The sequence below is a fragment of the Dipodomys merriami genome, unplaced genomic scaffold, assembly GCF_024711535.1.
Source record: "Dipodomys merriami isolate MVZ:Mamm:240054 unplaced genomic scaffold, mDipMer1.0.p SCAF_166, whole genome shotgun sequence".
Classification (NCBI taxonomy): Eukaryota; Metazoa; Chordata; class Mammalia; order Rodentia; family Heteromyidae; genus Dipodomys; species Dipodomys merriami.
Window position 1 is genome coordinate 639,618 of NW_027203004.1, and position 8,408 is coordinate 648,025.

General features: G+C 35.6%; 1 pseudogene; it reads right to left on the reverse strand.

Annotated features, from left to right (window-relative positions):
• Nucleotides 1-1,545: 1,545 nt before the first annotated feature.
• On the reverse strand, nt 1,546-1,642 carry LOC138828866 (U6 spliceosomal RNA; annotated as a pseudogene).
• Nucleotides 1,643-8,408: the final 6,766 nt, after the last annotated feature.

Below are 8,408 nucleotides of genomic sequence, written 5' to 3' on the forward strand. Positions count from 1 at the left end.
TTCTCATTCTTAGAATAAGCTGCACAAGAAGACAACACTGGTCCTCATTTTCAGTCTGTACCTTTAAATACGGAGGAAAATCTTTCCTCTGCTCTCTACCAATTCCCTACTCTCCCGTTAGAATAATTTAGAATAGTAAAAATGAAAAAAGAGAAAATAAATAATAGTGAAAAAACAGATGCAGCAAATTCACCAGATTTTTCTGACCATTTCATCCAATGTGAACTATTGGGGAAATACATGGACAGCTCATTCTCACTGGCACTCAAAGTCTCTGGTTAGGCAATTCTGAAGAAGTTGAGGAACAAGATGAAAAAGTGAGAAATGGTATCAATTGCAAGAAAAAAATGAAATAGTATCCAAGCAAATTTCTTCTTTGGTCTGCTGAAAATAATCGCCTTACTACAGTGCAGAGACTACTTTCCAAAAAGGTCACTCATGTGATTACTAGGGATGACGATGAGTATACCCCTCTTCATCGAGAAGCCTACAGTGGACACTTAGATATTGTCCATGAGTTGGTGGCTCAAGGCAGATATTCATGCAATAACTGCGAATGGCTGGACATCCCTGCGTAGTACTTATACATGGAATAATAACAGAGTGGCTTCTTTATTTCATCATGATGCAGATACCAATGGCCAAGTTAAAGGCCTCTTGACCCCTATGCATTTGCTGCTGGGAATAGATATAGCAATGATACGCTGGATCTCCTTCTGTTGAACCATTATATCAAGCCAGGTCTGAAGCACAACTTGGAAGAAACTGCATTTGATATTGCCAAAAGGATAAGTATGTATCACTACCTCTTTGAAGTTGTGGAAAGCTGTATAAATTGTTCTCCTAAGTCCTAATGGATCAGTTCAGTTTCTTTAATTTCAAAATTGCCAGTCCATCGTATGTGACCATAGAAAATATTTTCACAATACAAAGCAACAGCAATACCTTACTTTAAAAATTCATGTATTCCATGGTATTCTTCCAAGTGAATTGCCTGACTTTGATGTCAAAATATATTCGAGTTGTTTGTATACATCTATAATGATTTCTATAGAGTTTGTGATTTTTTAAATCAGAAATAATTTTAACTTATCTGTTGAAATGAGTAGTACAGAAACTAAAGATATTTCTGGTGCTTGTCTGAAAAAGTATATTTTAAAATATTTAGTATTCTGTTTGTATAATGTCCGTAATCTATTTCATTCGCTCCTAGATATAATACTTTGAATTCGACATTGTTTTATAATACATACGTTCATTAATAACTGTGTCCTTTCAGATTGCATTCCATATAGAAACATTTTAAGATTCTTTTAATTCTTAGGGCCTTATAGAATTTTATTTCTTTGGGATAAAATGACAATGTTATTTATTTCAAAAGTTTTATAAAGGTTATGCTATGTAAAGGCCTTTCTAAAACGTTGAAGATTGAATACACTGATGTCAAACTAACTTTTATTTCTATGAATTACATATATTATTACACTTGTATATTTGTAATCAACTTTTGAATAACTGTTTTTCATTTCTTGCATCTGAAGAATGAAAAATATGGAATAATTCACAAATTTTCATATCATCCTTGTGCAAGAGGCATGTAAATCTCTGTATTGTAATTCGGGTAGACCTGCTGCTGAAGCATGTAGTATCCTATAAACTTAAGTAATCAATGATGCAATCTTAAGACAGGTATATATCCTTGGTTGCCTATTTGTAACAAGGAAACCTTATTGTTCCCAAAATTACTATTCATCTTATTTCTGTAAAATTCTGTGTATGGTGGAAAAACTTAACGTTGTTTGTTCGATTGCTCACATTTGCAAGTTTTTGTAAATGACTATTTTAAGTCTTTTTCATTTGAAATTTGATCATACTTTGAGGCCTTTATAGATAGGTGTAAAGGTGATGGATTTTCAAGTACTTATTTATTAACTGATTTAGCTTTGTGGAGCTAATGGATTCAAAGTAAGCCTTGCTCAAGAGCTACTTCTAAATTTCTGCAGCTTAAAATTTCCCAAATGAGGTCTTGCTGGCACAAATGTCTCCTTGACCTTTTACCCTTGCTTCATGTAGGAACAGCCCAACCAGAATGTCTTACCCTGACAGCATAGATTGTCTTACTGGAGCAAAACTAATCTTAGTTACAAAGGATTATATAGAGACAAACAGTTCAGACAGAACTGTTCGGACTACAAGGTATTTTTTCAAAATATAACTGCTTATTACACCCTACCATTTCAAAAGTAGCTAAAGCCAAGAAGGTGAAAAAATTGTTTATATGCATGATTACCTAATGTCCTGGCCTGACTACCATCCAACCAGGCAGGAAGTTACACCACTGATTTTCTATCACCAAATATATTCCATAGCTCCAGGAGAAGTCCATATGTTTCTCCTCGTTATTAGGCCTTAAATTGGTAGTGTTTTAATCACAGTGTTTCCTCTTGCCTCTAAGCTGTACATCCCCGAATGGTAAAGCTTTAGTTCTAATTCTCCCAAACAATGAGGTAGATATAATGGAATAATACTTTAAAACAGTTGCCTTTGATTCCCTAACCACAACGGAACAATGCAAAACATTTTCTTATAGAAAATTATATATTTTATATTTATATGTGTTGATTTTATATTTCACATAGTGGATCTTACTGGAATTAATTGATAATTTGACAAATTAATTTATATTATTCCAATAAATAGATTGGAATATAAATAATCAGGATGAGAATATATATTAGAATATAAAAAGTATCAATGCAATGTTTTCGGTATAAACTTGTGATACTTTCTACGTGTTCTTGGTCTTCTGAATTCACATGGTAAAAAAAACAGTGTTGTTTTCTTCTAATCTATAAGGGATTTTACTCTGCTGCTCTGTTTATTGTTTTAACTCGCTGGTATCAAATTGTTTTTCTCCATATTTCTGAAGCATTCCTACTGATTATACTCAAATTTTGCTGATATGATGTCTAAAAGGTATTATTCTTCTATAGAATCCATGGGTCCTAGGATCCCAGGTCCCAGTTATCCGCATCATCAGATAACTAGGGCAAAAGTTCCCACCTATGCCCATGAAACATGCCAAGAGAAAGTAATTGAAGACCCATCTCAATTTCTCATTTCTTATATTTCAGGGCCCCAATTCCTTGAAATGCAGGAATTAGCAGTGAGCAATTGGGAAATGCAAGGCAACTTAAAATGCAAGATGAAATCACAAAATGTGAAAGTACAGTAATTCAAACTTTCAATTTTCAGATGACCATGCCATATGAGTGGAAAAGACCACAAATGTCACAAGATTATTTGTAATACCCTTCTCCTAATGATTAATGAATTATTTCAGTCCAGTATCAGCAGGCTAAAAAATAGTTCCTGAACGATAGATCCATAATTGGTCTACCAATGCTAGGAATACTTGACATAGAGGTCAAATATAATTTAAAAAACATTAATTGAGAAGATCCTTAGCGCTTCAAAACTCTGGTACTTCAGTAAACTTGGTTCTGTAGTATAAAAATGTTGTCATTCTCAAACAAATGATAACCTACATTTAATCTGCTGAAAGTATATTCCTTTTCAAATAAACTTTTAAAAATCACATTTGCCAAAATAACACTTTACAAGTGATGATATTTAGTGAGGTTACTAGTCTTTCAAGTGTAGGGAGCAAGTTTCAATAGAGTTGATTTATTCACCCAGCACTAATGCCAAACAGGTTCAGCCATTCATTAAAGTGTAGGAATAGTACCCCCCACCATTTGTGTTTTCAGTAGGTGCCTTCAAAAATTTGTTAAATAGTTCAGCCTCCAATATTTCAAACTAAAACATTAGCTAATAAAGTAAATTTCATCACATAAGTACATTTTAAAAAGTCATGAATAGTTGCCTTATCATATGGTGTTTTATGTTTTCCCTATATGTCTAACACAGTAAGAAATATGACTTTAAGTCTTGAATATGGGTACTCATCAGAGATTTGACAAACATACAATCTGTCTTCTATTTCTATCATATTCCTCTACCGTAGTAAATTTTATATTTCTTCTTTTGCCAATACTTATAGGTAGTTGAAAATATTATCCCATGTAAAATAAAATAATCACACACCACTGTACAAAGCCATTTATAAAAATGGTAGTTAGGAATACATTCTAAGTCATTTTTAAACTTTCTTGTTGACTACAGATTAATCTTCCAAATGGAGGGCAATGAAATCATGTCTAGGTGCTTCATGTCTCCAGTCTTGCAAATTGTTACTTCAGATGAATGAATAATGGAAATATAAGCTGACATCAGTTCAAGTATATGCAGAATTCAAACTCCATGGAATGTATATAAACCTTTCAAAGTACTAACAGACAGTTTAACAGAATGACTATCAGGAAATTGAATTAATAGTAATAATAGTAAAGGAATAATAATAAAGCCATAGAATGAACGAAGAATGGAACAAGGGGCAAGTACAGCTAGAATACTTAATATATACATGTGAGAAAGGAAGTGGTAAATCGGAAATAAATCTTGTAGAAGGGGTTGGTTGAGAATGATAGAAGGAGTGACTCTGATCACGGAACATTGGACAATTAGATGGACATTTTTGTAACACACTTTCACAACTTTTTGAAATTCAGTGAAAAAACACAACAAAAAACAAAAACACACAAAAAGCACAACCAAACAGCAATCTCTATAGAGTACGATTATGGCCTCTCAAAATTTTAAATAGTTAATGAAGGACAATCTTGGGAAAAGCATACAAAGCTGTTCGAAGTGAGCAATTTGGGGTAGAGGAGAAATTTTAACAGATTTAAATAGACTGTTTAAGGTCATAAATCACCTACATCTGCTGCAAATATTTTCTTCTGCGAGTTCTCTTGGTCTGAAAGGATATTCCAGTCCTGAGCCACACTTGATAGCTTGTGAAGATAAAATGGAAGAAACAAGATGAAGAACCCATTACTCCATTGGAGAGGAAACAGTCGTCTACGTTTTCTCTCATTTCTATTGACTACTTTTATTCATAAGTTTAAGTCAAGTGATTTGAATTAAATATTTCCTTCTTTGTTATGGCAAAGTAATTGGTCAAAATAATTCACTAAATATTGTTAGCCATTTTTTTTCTATCATGCTCTTTTCTTGTCCAAGCGAGTCCATTAAACTTCCCCCTTGCATTTGGTTGCCACGGAAACCCAGCATCAATGTTAATGAGGACAATCTCTAATGTAAAACTTTGTCTCCAAAATATCAGTCCAAGAAGCTGTGATCACAAATATTTAGCTATACATTTTTCTTTTATCTTTTACCTTGAAAGTCTTCTTTGTCTAAAGTGCCCTCAAAAATAAGTACTCTGCCAATTTTTGGATCAATCACTTATAACCTCAAAGATATTTTGCTAACAAGATGCTTAGAGGAAACCGAAGAATACTGCACTTTTATCTTCTCTCATAACACTCTCCTTAGATACCATATCAGGAACAGTGAAGTTATTCTTTGCAAAATTATTTCAATAGATTATTTTTTTCTCTTCATCTTGCATTTGCTCAACAAGATGTATGGAGAAGAATAGAGTTGAATCACCCATACCATGGATGACAGTGTCTTTTACAAAAGGACAATGCTCCTATGTCCTATTTCTCTGTCCTCCTCTTAGCTCTTGCCTGATTTCCAAGTAATCACAGATTCTTAGCTTCAAGTCTAATGAAGGTGAAGGACTATAAGGCCTCCCCTATTGCTACATTGTAGGGCTAGATCTCTGGCAGGAGGTAAGTGTGAAAGACGCACTCAAGGAACACACGTTGGGAGAACAGGCTTAAGCAGTTCTGGTTTATTTCTGCACAAGGGTTGGGATTTTATAGCTCCAGCTTTCCCAACCTCCTGAGTCCTTCCCAGCCAATTTCTTAGCGGGGAGTTGATGATGGGCACTGCTTGGTGACAGGCACTGATTGGTCCCCCGGGGGCATGTAGGGAGCATGGACAGCTCATGGCTGGAAAGCTAGGCAGACGTGCCTGTGGGTCACGTCTCTATGAGCAGGAAGTGTGCTTCAACTACTACTCTAGCTGACTCAACCAGATCTGACCGGCTCTACCCACAAATTTTCCCTTTTCTTTTAAAAGGACCGTCATTATGGTGACCCGTCATTGGAGGCAATTTTGCCAGGAGTGCAAGCATTTAATAATTCCTAGGAGAGTAAGCCCTACAAGTGCACGGCCTCCCCAGATGACCAGAGAGGATGGCGAAAACCATTGTTGTAACTTTTTAAGCATATCTTCTAAAAAGGAGACAGCGGGAATAAGCTGAATGGTGGTCTGGTTTAGGTGGGTAACATCATGCAGCAGGTTTTGGTTCAAGTTTAAGTACTTAAGGGACTTAAGGCCTTTGATGTAGTTACTAAGTTCAGTGAAATTGGGTGCGGGAGTGGAAAGCTGACAGACAGAATTAGTCATAGCATTACATAGTCCTCCTTGTTGTAATCAAAGAAACGTAATCTGTTCTTGGAGCAAGTCTATTTGTTATTGGAGCAAAAGGAGGCCTCCCTTAAGAAGATTGGCAACTTGTAAATGTTATAATTCTATGGAGGACAGTTGAGGGATGAGCTGGTTTATCTGTTGCACGGTGGACACGCTTTGGGACAGCAATATAGCGGCCGTGGTAGCTGAAGCCACTGTAGCGATGATTGCGGACCCGATTGCAAGGATCAATCCTACTGCTCTTTTAGTGCACGGATGAATCAATTGAACCTGGGAAAACTGAGAGTCATTAGTAGCCAGAACAATAAATGGGGGAACACGTACCAAACCTGCAAAAGGATATGAGTCATTGGGTTGCCAGTGATTGCTGAGAGTGCAAGTAGGGAGGAGTTGTCTCCTAGAAAAAAAAAGAACGGGGCTCTAACCACTACCATTCCTGACACCTGGTCATATCCAGATCAGTTACAGCGACGAATATTGGTCAATAGGAAAGGGGACAAAACGAGGCAGGAATGTGATGATCAAACGATTGGCATGGGGGGGGGGGTCCTAGGTCTCCCAATCGTCCTCCTGAAGAGTCATAAAACTCCTTTAGATTTTGAGGTTTGGGATCCTTTTCAGATTGGTTGTATATAGCTGGGTCTCTACTCTTAAAAGAGTTTTAAAAGAGAAACTATGAAGATGAATCAGTGGGTGAGGCTTCAATAGCCAAGAAGCTGTGTTTAATTGGAAATCAGGAAAGAGCTGAGAGGAGGACATAGAAGTAGGACACAGAAGCGTTGTCTTTTTGTAACAGACCTGTCTTCCAAGGTATGGGTGATTTACCTCTATTCTTCTCCATACATCTTGGTGAGCAAATGCAAGAACAAGAGAAAAATAATATATTGAAATAATTTTGCAAAGAAAAACTTCACTGTTCCTTATATGGTATCTAAGGAGAGTCTTAAGTGAGAAGATAAAAATGGAGTATTTTTTGGTTTCCTCTAAGCATCTTGTTAGCAAAATATATCCTTGAGGTTAGAAGTGATTGAAACAAAAAGTGGTGGAGTACCTAATTTTCTGGGCAATTTAGACACAAGAAGACTTTCAAGGTAAAGGAAAAAGAAAAAAGGTAGCCAAGTATTTTTAATCACAGTTTCTTGGACTGGTTTTCTGGAGACAATTTTTACATTAGATTTGTCCTCATTAACATAGATGTTGTTTCATGGCAACCAAATACAAGAGGAAAGTTTAATGGACTCGCTTAGTCAATTAAACAGCATAATCAAAAAAAAATGGCAAATAACTTTTAGTGAATTATTTGACCAATTACTTTGCCAGAATAAAGAAGGAAAATGTAATTCAAAATGAATTGACCTAAAAGTATGAATAAAATGCAGTGAAGAGAGATGAGAGGAAAAAATAGAGGATTGTTTTCTCTACAGTGGAGTAATGGGTTCTTCTTTTTGTTTCTTCCATTCCATTTTTCCAAGCTATCAATTGTGGCTCAGGACTGGAGTATCAAGTTCAGACAAAGAGAACTCATAGAAGAAAGATAATATTTGCAGCAGATATATGTGATTTATAACCCTAGATAATCTATTTAAATCTGTTCAGAATCCTCCCCTACGCCAAACTGCCCTCTTTGAACATCTTTGTTTGCTTTTACTAAGACTTCCCTCCATTAACTCCTTAAAATTTTGAGAGGTCATATTCATACTCCCTACAGATTGCTGTTTGGTTGTGATTTTTATGTGTTTTTGTGTTTTTTTTAACTAAATTTCCAAAGGTTGTGCAAGTGTCTTACAATTAAATATGTCCACCTAATTATCCATTGCTCCTGGATCACAGTGACACCTTCTATCATTCTCAACCACCCCATTCTCCAAGATTTATTTCCGATTAACCACTTCCTTTCTCAAATGTGTACATTGAGTATTCTAGCTGTACTTGCCCCTTGT